Source organism: Pan troglodytes, chromosome 11 (assembly GCF_028858775.2).
Source record: "Pan troglodytes isolate AG18354 chromosome 11, NHGRI_mPanTro3-v2.0_pri, whole genome shotgun sequence".
Taxonomy (NCBI): domain Eukaryota; kingdom Metazoa; phylum Chordata; class Mammalia; order Primates; family Hominidae; genus Pan; species Pan troglodytes.
This window is the reverse complement of record NC_072409.2, coordinates 50,187,153-50,201,233: the sequence shown is the minus strand read 5'-3', so window position 1 is coordinate 50,201,233 and position 14,081 is coordinate 50,187,153. Positions and strand designations below refer to the sequence as shown.

Sequence of the window (14,081 nt, the reverse complement as noted above, 5' to 3'; positions counted from 1 at the left end):
TAAAGGGAAACTATATTCGACCATACTATAAGTGAAAATGCAAATTAAAACAATAATAATCTGCATTTTGCATGTGGAATTTGAAAAAGGTTACATATGTGAATATCCATATTCAATGGCTAGACTGCGATGTAACTGCTAAAGGGAAGATAATTTGGTATAATTTTGTGATTAAAAGAAAATGCCTTAAAATGATGTCATGATCATTAACCCACTAATCCTACTTCTCTGAATTGATCTTTAAATAATCTGAAAAGACAGAAGACATTAATGCACAAAATTTTATCTTTATTACTAAAACAATTTAAGAATTTTCCTTAGAAACAATTTAAGATATTATTAGAGTAATAGTTGAGTCAAATTAGCTCATTTATACGATAGACTGTAATATAACCATTAAAACATTTATAAAACCTGTAAAATAGCATGAGAAAAATCCTATGATGTAAAGGAAAAAAGAAAAAATATGAGCTTATATACACACATACACACACACATATACGCACACGCACAGTTGCACATTAAAATTTTTTAAAGGCAGCTGTTCACGCTTAGGTGGGCGACGTGGGCGCAGGTGGGCGCAGGATGGCAAAACAGAAGAGAAAAGTTCCTGAAGTGACAGAGAAAAAGAACAAAAAGCTGAAGAAGGCGTCAGCAGAGGGGCCACTGCTGGGCCCTGAGGCTGCACCAAGTGGCGAAGGAGCCGGCTCCAAGGGAGAAGCTGTGCTCAGGCCCGGGCTGGACGCAGAGCCAGAGCGGTCCCCAGAGGAGCAGAGGGTCCTGGAAAGGAAGCTGAAAAAGGAACGGAAGAAAGAGGAGAGGCAGCGTCTGCGGGAGGCAGGCCTTGTGGCCCAGCACCCGCCTGCCAGGCGCTCGGGGGCCGAAATGGCCCTGGACTACCTCTGCGGATGGGCCCAAAAGCACAAGAACTGGAGGTTTCAGAAGACGAGGCAGACCTGGCTCCTGCTCCACATGTATGACAGTGACAAGGTTCCCGATGAGCACTTCTCCACCCTGCTGGCCTACCTGGAGGGGCTGCAGGGCCGGGCCCGAGAGCTGACGGTGAAGAAGGCGGAAGCCCTGATGCGGGAGCTGGATGAGGAGGGCTCTGATCCGCCCCTGCCGGGGAGGGCCCAGCGCATCCGACAGGTGCTGCAGCTGCTCTCCTAGTGGGTTCAGCGCGGGGCGGGGCCGCTGCCCAGTGCAGGGCTGCCTCAGACCACACAGGGTGCAGCTCCTCCGGCGGTGGGGGCCGGGATCACCAGCAGGGCAGCGGCTGAGCAAGGGCTTTCAGCTCCTCCGGTGGTGGGGGCCGGGATCACCAGCACCAGAGCCTCGCAAGGGCCCCTTCCCTCCTCCAGACCCTCCTTGGCCGGTGACGGCTCTGACAGTGATGGCAGGTTCAGTGCCTTCAGCGCAGAGCGTGGATGCTCTGGAATCACCCGGACCCCTGGCCTTGGAGGGACCCTCCAGCCCCAGGAATCTGCTTTGGAGGGAAATGTCTATTTTTCTACCGGGAATATTTTAGAGATTGGGGCACGCTGGCTCCTCCCGCCAGCTGCAAACCTGCACCTTCCGCCTGATTCCCCATCCCCCTGTGTGGGCCGCATTCCTGGTCCCCTGCCTGCGTCCATCGAGGGGCCTGGCTGTGGCCTGTTTTCCTTTGACCCCACACAGCGTCATTGCGGGTCATGGGGAGCCCCTGGTGGGAGCTTGTGGAGTCGGATCACGTACCTGTGCAGAAACCGTCTCTGTGGCTGCATTTGAAATAAAACCCGACCCAGCAAAAAAAAAAAAAAAAAAAAAAAATTTTAAATGTGTAAACAATGAGAAAGGAACGCTGAGTGCCTTATCTAAGTATTTATAATTCCTGGTAACCTTGCAGGTTACAAATAAAGTAAATTATAATGTCATAAACACCTGTGCATTGGCCACATTCAAAAGCAATCCATTCATGGCCGTGAGCGGTGGCTCATGCCTGTAATCCCAGCACTTTGGGAGGCCGAGGCGGGCAGATCGCCTGAGGTCAGTAGTTTGGGACCAGCCTGGCCAATGTGGTGAAACCCCATCTCTACTAAAAAAAAATAATAATAATAATGCAAAAATTAGCTAAGTATGGTGGCTGGCACCTGTAATCCCAGCTACTCAGGAGGCTGAGGCAGGAGAATCGCTTGAACCCAGGAGGTGGAAGTTGCAAGGAGCTGAGATCATGCCACTGCACTCCAGCCTGGGAGACAGGGAGATTCTGTCTCAAAAACAAACAAACAAACAAACAAAATCAATCCATTCAAAATCCCTCATATCTGAATCCTTCTGTTTATTCCCAAGTCACCCCCACTCACTCAACTCTAGTCTCTGACTGATTTCGGCTGTGGGCATCCAATGACACAATGTAATTATAAAGTATGCCAATTATTAAGTTAAAATTGGAAATGAGGCTAGGCACGGTGGCATGCACCTGTCAACTCAGCTACTTGGGAGGCTGAAGCAGGAGGGCTGCTTGAGGCCAGGAGTTTGAGTCTAGCCTGAGCAACATAATGAGACTCCCATCTCTAAACAAAAATTTTAAAAACATAAACCTGGAAATCATAAACGTAATGCATTGTTTCTCACATTGAAACGCTGCTCAAATTAGAGTAAAGCTATTGGGAAAGGATTAAGTCCCCTCTATCCCAAAAAGGATCATTTAACAAAGAGAAGAGAACAAAGACAAATGAAAATGATGTGAGTCTCAATAGAAGAACTTTATTAAAAGCAGAACTTTGTATTCTTTTAACTAAGCCTTTGATGGCTAGGCAGTCAAATTTGAAAGTAAAGTGAAAAAATGCCCTCAGCCAAGTTTGCAGGGAATGCTTTGTGATTCTAGCAAGGTGGGTCTCTAGTGAGGCTGGACCAGAAATAATACAGTGAGAAGCAACCAAGAGCCCACTTGGGGTCAGTGATGGGTTTCCGGAATGGCACGTTGGGGAACCTGGGCTTTGTTCTCCATTCAAGGAAGTGTCAAAGGCCGTTTAACCAAGAGCACAGTGCCCTCAGATCTGTGGTTTAGGAGGGAAGCCTGGGGTTGCGGGGAGCAGGGACAAGAGGAAGTGCCTGCAGGTATGAAAGCCACAGAGAAGTGTGTCTTTTAAGTTTCTTTGGTCTCCCTGACCTGATGACCAGAGGATTCCTAAGCAACTCTCCGAATTAGATTTCTGCCAATGGCCCCTGGTAAAAGCTCATTTTAGTTCATTCCGCTGAGCACTGTGCCCCCAGTGGTAACTGTGGATCATCAATGGCCACAACGACTGCCCACAGAAGCCGGGTTGCCAAGGAAACAGCCTAGTACTTGCTCCTTAATTCCTGGCTTCAGTGTAACTGTTGAGCTGACGTCATACTGAATCATGAACGGTAGCAATGAATGGGGTGGCCTACCTCAAACAGCAAGGCGAGTCATGGCCCAGAAACAAAGGTCAGGAGGGAGCCAGGGAGCCAGAACCCCTGCATCCCTGCTCCGCTGCTGTGTGATTGCTGCTGCTGTTCTTCCTGGAGGATGAACTGACACATTTGGTTGGAAAAGGCTTCCAGAAGAGTTCCTACTTTCCTTAGAGTGTGGCCGAGTGATCAATCAATCCCAAGAGTATCCAGTATGGATATGATTTGAAAGAAACTCACTTGTCATTTCATGTGAACACAGCAATTATGATAGTAGATGTACATGGAGACAAACACACACACAGACACACACACACACATACTCAGAGAGAGAGCCAGCAGCCCAGGCAGTATATGCGGTATACACCAAAGCATGGTCAATGATCAGTAGCTATCTATAGAGTAAAGCTGATTTTACTTTCTTGCTTGTCTACTATTTCTCTACATTTTTTACATGACCATACATCACTTTTGCAATAAGAAAAATATAAAAAGTTTATTTTCGGCTGGGCACAGTGGCTCACGCCTGTAATCCCAGCACTTTGGCAGGCCAAGGTGGGCTGATCACCTGAGGTTGGGAGTTCGAGACCAGCCTGACCAACATAGAGAAACCCCATCTCTACTAAAAATACAAAATTAGCTGGGCATGGTAGCACATGCTTGTAATCCCAGCTACTCAGGAGGCTGAGACAGGAGAATTGCCTGAACCCGGGAGGTGGAGGTTGTGGTGAGCCACGATCGCGCCATTGCACTCCAGCCTGGGCAACAAGAGGGAAACTCCGACTCAAAAAAAAAAAAAAAAAGGGCCGGGCGCAGTGGCTCACGCCTGTAATCCCAGAACTTTAGGAGGCTGAGGTGGGAGGATCATGAGGTCAGGAGATCAAGACCATCCTGGCTAACACGGTTAAACCCCATCTCTACTAAAAATACAAAAAATTAGCCGGGTGTGGTGGCGGGCACCTGTAGTCCCAGCTGCTCGGGAGGCTGAGGCAGGAGAATGGTGTGAACCCGGGAGGTGGAGCTCGCAGTGAGCCAAGATCGCACCACTGCACTCTAGCCTGGGCGACAGAGGGAGACTCTGTCTCAAAAAAAAAAACAAAAGAAAAGTTTATTTTCATTTAACTATAAAAGGAGAGTGGTCTGGCCATGAGCTCATGTCTTTCAGGTGCCTGCTCAGAGGATGAGTCAAGAGTCAGGAATTTCAGAGGGGACCACTATCAGCAGGGGAGCCCTGTAGCTCAAATGGCCTTAGGTGTTATGTCTCCCTAAGTTTCTGTCCTCCCTCCCTAACCCACCCCTAATGTCCCCATTTTATTTTTCTTTAAATTTATTATTATAATTATTACTTTTAGAGACAGAGTCTTCCAGGTGGAATTTGCTCTTCCAGGTGGCTTTCTTCTGGAAAGCCCATAGGCTGAAATGGAAGGATTCTCAGGCTGGCCAGCTGAGAGCAGCCACGCAGGGAGACTGTTCACAGCACGGAACAGAGAGCAGCCCATGGAAGGTCAGGCAGGGCTCCATCTGCAGAAGCAAGGAAGGGAAGGATGGGGAAAGGGCTGCCAGAAAGGGAAGGTAGAGAAGAGAAAAACCAAGAAGCAGAAAGGGCAACCAAGTTTATGAAGCTTTACCACAGGGCGGCCAGGTCTCAACTAGTATTAGAGTTATTTCAATATTTAAAAAAAAAAAGAAAACTGAGCATACAGTGAGTTGCAGAGAAATACAGCCCCTAGCAACACACATATATAAGAGATAGCAGGCCAAAACAGGGAAAGCACAGAGTCAAGGCAGAGAGCACGCCACTCCTGGCCAAGAACAAATTCAAACCCACCCTGCTGAGAAACTGCTGATCAACAACTCTTCCTGACCCAGCACATTTGTAGTTCTAGCTACTATTTAATTTCGTCCTCAAGAGGTTCATAATAGTGGAAAGGGTGGAAACAAGAAAACAGAGAAATTAAAATAAAGCACCAAGCCCTGTCCTTCTTTAAAGTGGCATTGAACGCATTTAACTCTGCTTATTCCTGGAATCCAGTGATAGCCACACTACAGGGATTTAAACAAAATGGCAATAAACTATGAACTCATAAAGATGAAGAAAACAAGAGCAACAACAACAACAACAAACTTTGAAGCTAGAAAGCAATTAGATGAGTGAAAATGACTCATCAGGCTTATGAGGGCCAAATCCAAGATCAAAAGGAAAGCTGGAAATTAGGGAAATCACAAGCATCCCACTTGTGACACCCCATTTCCCAAAAGCTCCCAGATGAGGGAAGAGTGGGGAGTCACTTGAGGGGGGCTCATGTGAAAGGAGTTTGAGAAGCAGGCAGATCCTGAGATGCCCTCAGCCTTCACCTGCTGGAGCTTGCCACCTATCAGGGAGAAACTTGAATGTTCACTTGGTGGAGAGAGTTCTCAACAGAGAGCGACATCGAAGGTCTTGAGAAGTGCATCAGAACAGAAGGACTAAGTAACTGTCAGCACACAGCTTACTGAACTCAAAGATACCCAACCCACTTCAACCCCTAGGCTTTCAGATCTATTGATGTCAAACATTTAGTGTCCAGGCAGAAAACTAGAATTTTCTTTTCTTGCTTGCTTTTTTTTTTTTTTTGGTGGGGGGCGGGGGGGACAGTGTCTTGCTCTGTCACCCAGGCTGGAGTGAAATGGTGCCATCTTGGCTCACTGCAACCTCCGCCTCCTGGGTTCAAGCAATTCTCCTGCCTCAGCCTCCCAAGTAGTTGGGATTACAGGCACCCACCACCACGCCCAGCCAATTTTTATATTTTTAGTAGAGATAGGGTTTTGCCATGTTGGCCAGGCTGGTCTCAAACTCCTGGCCTCAAGTGATCTGCCCGCCTCAGCCTCCCAAAGTGCTGGGATTACAGGCATGAGCCACTGTGCCCAGCCAAAATTAGAAGAATTTCCAGTGAAGTATCTAACCCGCCTCAGGGAAAAAACCTAAAGATGCTGACCTCAGAGTTTCCCTAGCAGATAAAAGACCAACTTAGGTTATTTTACAGTGAAGCTCAAAATCATGAAGCCCATCTACATGCTCAGAGCTCCCAACACCTTTTTGTCCTCCTTTCTTAATCCAGGCAGCCAAAAATTACCAGACATCTGAGGAAAGCATCTAACATGGAAGAAAGAGACCAAACCAGCAAACAAACGCACAAGCATCTGAAAACAACACAGAATAAACACAGATAATGCAAGAAGATTTTAAGAAACAAAACCAATCATTAATATCTTCAGAGAGATATGAGAAACAATAACAAGGTACTATGAAAAATAAATGTTTAGAGTGTTAGAGGGTTCTTAATTATAGTAGAAATTTTAAAACTCAGGATAAGGCTTAGATGAAAAAGTTGAGGAAATCACCCAAAAATTAAAATAAAAAGACAGATGGAAAACATGAGTGAAAAGAAAAAAAAAATCATAGGATGAGGCCTAGATCTGAACAGAAGTTTCTGAAAGAGCGAGAGAGGGGAAAAAAAGGAAATCTACAGGGAAATAATTTGAGAAAATGTCTCTCACTAAAAGACACAAATTTCCAGATTGAAAGAGTACCTGGCACAATGGATGAAGACAGTTCCACATCCAGGCACTACAGTGTGAAATTTCATAGCCCAGGGATAAAGATTTTACAAGCTTTCAGGTAGAAAAGACAGTCACTCACACAGGATATGAATTAGAATGGTGCCACATTCAACAGCTAGAAGACAGTGTAGCCAGCTTTCAAAATGCTATGAGAATGGCATCCAGGATTTCTATATCCAGCCAAACTATCAATCAAAAAGGGTAGAATAATGACATTTTCAGACCTGCAATGTGACATGCACCCTTCCTCCAGAACCTACTGAAGAATATACTCAACTTCAGTGAGAGTGTAAACCAGGAAACAAGAGATGCAGCAATGGATAGCAGAAAAGGGGATCCCTAAGATGATGGGAGGGGATGTCTCAGGGCAGGGACAGAGCCCCAACATAGAGGGAAGCCAGTCCAACCAGATTGATTGAACCAGCATGACCAAGAGAAGGAGAGGTATCATCACCGGAATCCCTGTTGCTATTTTGTTATCCTTTTAACCTGAGAATTCAATCATGTTAGCTTGCCTCAGATTCTTTTCTATATATATGTGATTTGTTTTGATCATGAGACTTCTGACAGCCCTTCCATGTCTGTCTGAGTACTTTCATTTCATCCCACAACATGATTTACTTTGATGTTTGCCTAAAAGGTAGGTATAAGCCACACTAAGCTTAGAAAAACAAAATTCAGAGCAGCCCACTTTCTCTGACCATATTCCTGCCAGATATGCAAGTCCTAGCCCTATCACAGCTGCCCCAAATGGAGTAAGCCCCTTGTTTCCCAGGGCTGTCTCATGACCTCGCCCCAAACTAGGGCCAGATTACATACCAGAAATTCTCTACAGCTTCTTTTCCGCTGAAAATCTTTATCTAACGATGACAATATTGACCTTCTCTTAGATGGCTAGTTTTGTGCTTGCTACTCAGATTTCAAAGCTAAGAAATATATTTTTTTCCCCACTGCATAAATAAATGGTAGAATAATGTACTGGGGTTAGGACTTCAGCACGTGAATTTTGGGAGGAAGCAATTTAGCCCATAACAGTATTATTATTATCTTTTTTTTTTTTTTTTTTTGAGACGAGGTCTCACTCTGTCGCCAGGCTGGAGTGCAGTGGCGTGATCTCGGCTCACTGCAACCTCCACCTCTTGGATTCAAGGGACTCTCCTGCCTCAGCCTCCAGAGTAGTGGGGTTTCGCCATGTTGGCCAAGGTGGGCAGATCACAAGGTCAGGAGATCGAGACCATCCTGGCCAACATGGCGAAACCCTGTCTCTACTAAAAATACAAAAATTAGCCAGGTGTGATGGCGCACATCTGTAATCCCAGCTACTCGGGATAGGTGCCCAACCCATTTTCAAATTTTTATAATAAAAGTATTAAAGAGGCCAGGTGAGGTGGCTCACGCCTGTAATCCCAGCAGGAGACGGGATAAGGGTAATCACCCCAGCACCTGGACTCATTTAGATTAAATAAATTTACTGAGGCTCCAGAGGAAGGGCTTCAGGACTCAGACCTTAGTTATAGATTAAAAGAAATTAATCACTAATGTCTTCAGATGAATTCACACTTACACATAGACATATAGCTTAGCCGGGCGCGGTGGCTCATGCCTGTAATCCCAGATTTCAGGGAGGCAGAGGTGGGAGGATAGCTTGAGCCCAGGAGTTTGAGGCTTGCCTGGGCAATATAATGATACCCTGTTCTCCACAAAAAGGAAAAAAAAAGCAGACAAAACAAACAAACAAAAAAGACATATAGCTTTGAAGGTGTATAAGCTCTGGAAAACTTTGTAATTTTGAGTTGTTCTGGCAATAGTTTCCAGGCCTTCTCCCTGTAACTGGTTGCAGAAAATAAAAACTCTCTTCCTCCCCAGTTCATCTGCATCTCACTACTGGGCCACAAGAAATAGCAGCCCAACCCTCAGTTTGGTCAGGGGACAACTGCACTCCAGTGTGGGTGACAGAGCAAGACTCTGTCTCAAAATAAACAAAAGAAAGCAGAAGAGGACTTGGGTAAGTGTTTGAAAAACAGAGGAGGTATGTGTGCACCAGGGGGCAGGAATCTTGAAGGTCATCTCAGAATTCTACCTGCCCCAGAGATATTTAGGGTAAACAGGTGGGTAAAAATTGGAGCTCACTGGAGGATCAGGCACTAAAGAATTTGACTATAAGAAATCCTTTATCTGGCCAGGTGTGGTGGCTCATGCCTGTAATCCCAACACTTAGGGAGGGCAAGGCAAGTGGATCACTTAAGGTCAGGAGTTTGACACCAGCCTGGCCAACATGGCAAAACCCCGTCTCTACTAAAAATACAAAAATTAGTCGGGCATGGTGGTGTGCACCTGTAGTCCCCACTACTCGGGAGGCTGAGGCAGGAGCATCACCTGAACCCAGGAGGCAGAGTTGCAGTAAGCTGAGATCACGCCACTACACTCCAGCCTGGACGACAGGGCAAGACTCTGTCTCAAAAAAATAAAATAAAATAAAGAAAGAAAAAAGAAATCCTTTATCTGGTACATTAATGTGCTAAGCTTGTTATTCAAGCTAGATGTTATTATGTAGGGACTTTATTTTTACGTAGCCATCATTGTATTGATCTCAAAAACTCTCTTTTGTTCAAAGCCTAAATAACCTCAACCCCTAAAATTGGGGCGCCTCCCTGATATATGAGCTGTGGACCAGTAGTGCGGCAGAGGCAGAGCAGGCCAGCTGCTCTTGGTTTGCCCCCAGACTCGCTTTTGGCCAGGGAGGCTGCCCCTGACTCCACCGCCCCCATGGGCAGCATCACCTGAGCTCCCTTGCCTCTGGCTTCTAGCTGGGGTCAGCCAGCACAAGGCAACAGGAAGGAACAAGGGTGGGAGGAGAGAAAGATGACAAGGAAGTTGTTCTGCTCCTCCTCCCTTGCTGCAGCCTGGACTGGCTGTGTTCCATGTGGTCCTGTCCCTGGCTCCAAGCCCTCACCAGCTTCTGATCCCAGCAAACATTCTTCTTGCCCTTCAGGGCTGGGAGTAACCACTACCCAGTCTTTATAGTCCCTGGTGCCTCCCCATCCTTTGTTGGTTTCTTTACCCAACTGTATAAAGAATCTCTTCATTAAACTCTTTTCAGATAAATTATTAATACCTTTAGTGTGTCCTGCCAGGATTGTGACGGATACAGACAGATGACACATGAGTGATCTTCCTCTGTCTTTTGATTCCTGGATGTTATTTATATTTTGATGTATTTAGAACAAACATACATACATGTATATGTATACATAAGAGCCTTAAACATCTAACAACTAAATGACCTGACCTATGCCAGGTGCGGTGGCTCACGCCTGTAATCCCAGCACTTTGGGAGGCCAAAGCGGGCAGATCACGAGGTCAGGAGATCGAGACCATCCTGGCTAACACGGTGAAACCCCATCTCTACTAAAGATACAAAAAATTAGCCGGGCGTGGTGGCGGGCACCTGTAGTCCCAGCTACTCGGGAGGCTGAGGCATGAGAATGGTGTGAACCTGGGAGGCGGTGTTTGCAGTGAGCCAAGATTGTGCCGCTGCACTCCAGCCTGGGCAACAGAGCGAGACTCTGTCTCAAAAAAAATAAAAATAAAAATAACCTGACCCAAAGCACTGGGAATTTGCTGGGGAATCCTAGAAGGTTATAGAAATCAGACACACCGAGGCCTATGATGGTGAAGATGTGGGAATCCATCTCCTCTGTTTGTGCTCTCTGCTTCCCAGTCTCTAAGATATCCCCAAAACGAGAGTGTCTGAAAAGATAAATAGAGATGCTTCCAGCACAGTTGTTGCACAACAAACTACACCAAAACTTAGTGACTTAAAACAACCACCACGTCTTTAGCCCACAGATCTGTGATTCGGGCAGGGCTTGGTGGGATGGCACAGCTTTGCTCCATGTGATGGAACCTTGTGGTGGCTGCACGTTGGTGCCCTAGACAGTGGCCCCAGAGTAGCCAGTCCACTTGGACAGTGGCTTAGGGCTCCTGAGAGAGAGCCAAGCAGAAGCTGGGTTGCTCTGAAGATTTGACCAACCCAGGCTCATTCCCTCCTGTTGCCCTCATTTCCTCCTGTTGCCTTGCTCTGGCTGACCCCAGCAAGGAAGCTCAGGTGATGCTGCCCATGGGGGTTGGCAGTCGGGGGAAGCCTCTCTGGCCAAAAGTGAGTCTGGGGGGAAACCAAGAAGCCACGCAGTTTCTTCCTCTGGCCAGAGTCACAAAGGCTCAACCTGGTTACAGGTGAGAGAACAGAGATGCAACGTCTTGGTCGGGGGTGACAAGGCTCAGGAGGAGCCCATGGGACCAGAAATGCAGTTGTGGCCAATCTGAACAAATAGAATCTGCCACAAAGACATTAAGGAAATCAATCCCCAAGTGTGAGAATCAACAGCGCCCACTCCATGGCGCCCTGCTACAGTCATGTTGGAGCGCCCTCCCTCCCCAGGCCTGCACGGCAGCAGCTAGAACGCGACTGCACACTCAGGCTGTTTTAGAGACCTTGTCACCTTTACACCATTGCACGAAGGCATTTCTGCCTTGTTCTGCATTAAATCTCAGCTGTCACATAAATCAGTGACAACTACCAGTTAATTACTTCTGGAAGAAAGCTACACAGAGTTTCATTTTTTTTTCTTTGCTAGTGATGAATAATTTTCCTTTGAATCACACTTTGGAATATGGCAGAATGTGGTCCTTTCATTTTCAAAACCTTGCATCAGTGACAAAAAATAAAATAAAGGAGAGATCTTGCGTATCCATCACACTGGAAGCTGAGCACCGTATTCCATTGCATAGTTTCCAGAATTCCCACGTGTGCGTGAATGTACATGAGCATTCCCTGTCAATGTCACTTTAAGGGCAAATCTTTCTCCCCCTCCATCAGACAGTCTTCGCCAAACAAGCATTTCTGGAGTAACCTACTCTTCATCATCAAGAACAACCTGGAGTGCACGCTGGGTCCTGTGGGCGCAAAGGTTACAATGATAGAGACTATTCTGGCTGTGCTGAGACCTGCAGCCCAGGCTGGATCCAGTGTCCAGCGAGCCTGAGGCCTGTCCATTCTACAAGTCCATACATTCATGATGCTCATCTCTCCCTCAAGACTTGCCAAACTCTGACCAGGCGCGGTGGCTCACACCTGTAATCCCAGCACTTTGGGAGGCTGAGGCTGGCAGATCTCCTGAGGTCAGGAGTTCAAGACCAGCCTGGCCAACATGCCTAAACCCTGTCTCTACTAAAAACACAAAAAATTCACTGGGTGTGGTGGTGCATGCCTGTAATCCCAGCTACTCAGAAGGCTGACGCAGGAGAATAGTTTGAACCCAGGAGGGAGGTTGCAGTGAGCCGAGATGACACTATTTCACTCCAGCCTGGCTAAAAGAGTGAGACCCCATCTCAAAAAATAACAACAAAAAAGAGTTGCCAAACTCTGCTCAAGGTCTCCTCTGTGATTCCAGGTTTCTTGCCTCTCGATGGGCACACAGTGGTAACCTCTTCTTCACGCAATTCAACCCGCCTAGGTGCTCCTGCCCTTTGTCTCATCTCCCATCTCTCCTCCTAGTTCCCCTTTAATTGTCCCCCTTTGGTCTACTAATGAATCAATAACTCCATTGTCCAGATTTGGGGAAAAGCTCTTCCCAGTTCCTCCCATGACTAAAACCTGTTTTTCTCTAAGATGTCCCAAACCTTGAAGCCATCTCTAAGAGACCTTCTCCAATCTTTTAGTCATCCTGGGGGCCAGAAAGGCCCTTTGCCCGCCTGTCTTCAGCAATCCCGTCTTGGACTCTCTCTTTCTCCTCCCGAAAGTCCCATCTCACTGCTGACACCACGTCTCCCCCATGTCCCTCTGCTGTCTCCAGGGCCTGTGCCTCCCTGAGGCTTGCCCAGCATTGATGCCTTCAGCACTCTCGAGAATCCTTTGAAGAATTTTCATTTCAAAACCCTTGGCTGCCCTCAAATGGCCTTCCAAACCTGCTGGGCAGGTGGCAGTAGCTACCCTTGACCCATGAGAAACCCCAGCTTGCAAAGGTGTCCTAATGAGCCCTCCCACCTTACAGTCCAAGTGACAGGGAACAGGCTGAACGCAGGTACCTGGTCCCATAGAGCTCCCAAACCACCCCCGTTTCAGTGCCTCCATCTCCCATTGATGGTGACGCTGGGATGTTGTCCACTGCTCAGCATGGCAGTGAGCGAAACTCACACAGTCCATTCATTTGTATTAGTACATATGTTGAAATGTGTTCTCACTGATCAAAAATAAATTCCAGTGCATGGTTTTCACACACAGCATAATGTTGCGTCTGTAAGATGATAACAGACAAACTCATTAGCTAAAAATGCTCTGCATAAAGTGGGGGCTGAGAAGTAGGCAAGAGAAATCAGTAGCTGAGATTCTACATAAAAAAACATCTGTTAAGACTGAGGGACCAGGCCTGGCTGCTTACAGTGGCATCTCCTGGGAACTTGTGAGAAAATGCAGAGATTCAGCTCACCCTTGAGCTGTTGAATCAAAACCTTCATTCAACAATATCCCCAGGTGATTCGTGTCCACATTAGTTTGATGAGCACAGGCTGGATGACAGAGAAGGTGGGAGGAGGGAGTGTGTGTGTAGAGCATCACTGACATATAATTCCATCTTAGAAAAAAATTCCATGTTACATTTCAAAAGGCATCTGCCAATGGAACCAGATGTTTTGCCTTGATAAATAAAGACTGCATCCAACCAGATAAGGACATAATCATACACACTCTTCCACTATTGGGCCTCACCAGAGGACTGTGACTATTAAAAGAGCAGGACTTCAGCAGATCAAAACAGCTGTCTTAACAGACACGGTCTTGCTGTCACTCCTGATCAGCACCCAGCATCTGCCACCGAACGTTCTGCCCACATCAGACTCTTCCTTGAAAGACTGGTGGATCTCCTGGGCCACACAAGGATATTCTTTTTGTCTACATTGCTCTCCCTGGACTCGTTCATTAGCCCGTTCCTATCCCCTTCTTCTCTTTAAAAACTTTGGGCTGGGGGCGGTAGTTCAGGTGTGTAATCCCAGCACTTTGGGAGGCAGAG

General features: G+C 46.8%; 1 pseudogene; it reads left to right on the top strand.

Annotated features, from left to right (window-relative positions):
* The first annotated feature begins 537 nt into the window (after positions 1-537).
* Positions 538-1,786, top strand: LOC737431 (uncharacterized protein C7orf50 pseudogene; annotated as a pseudogene).
* The last annotated feature ends 12,295 nt before the right edge of the window (positions 1,787-14,081 follow it).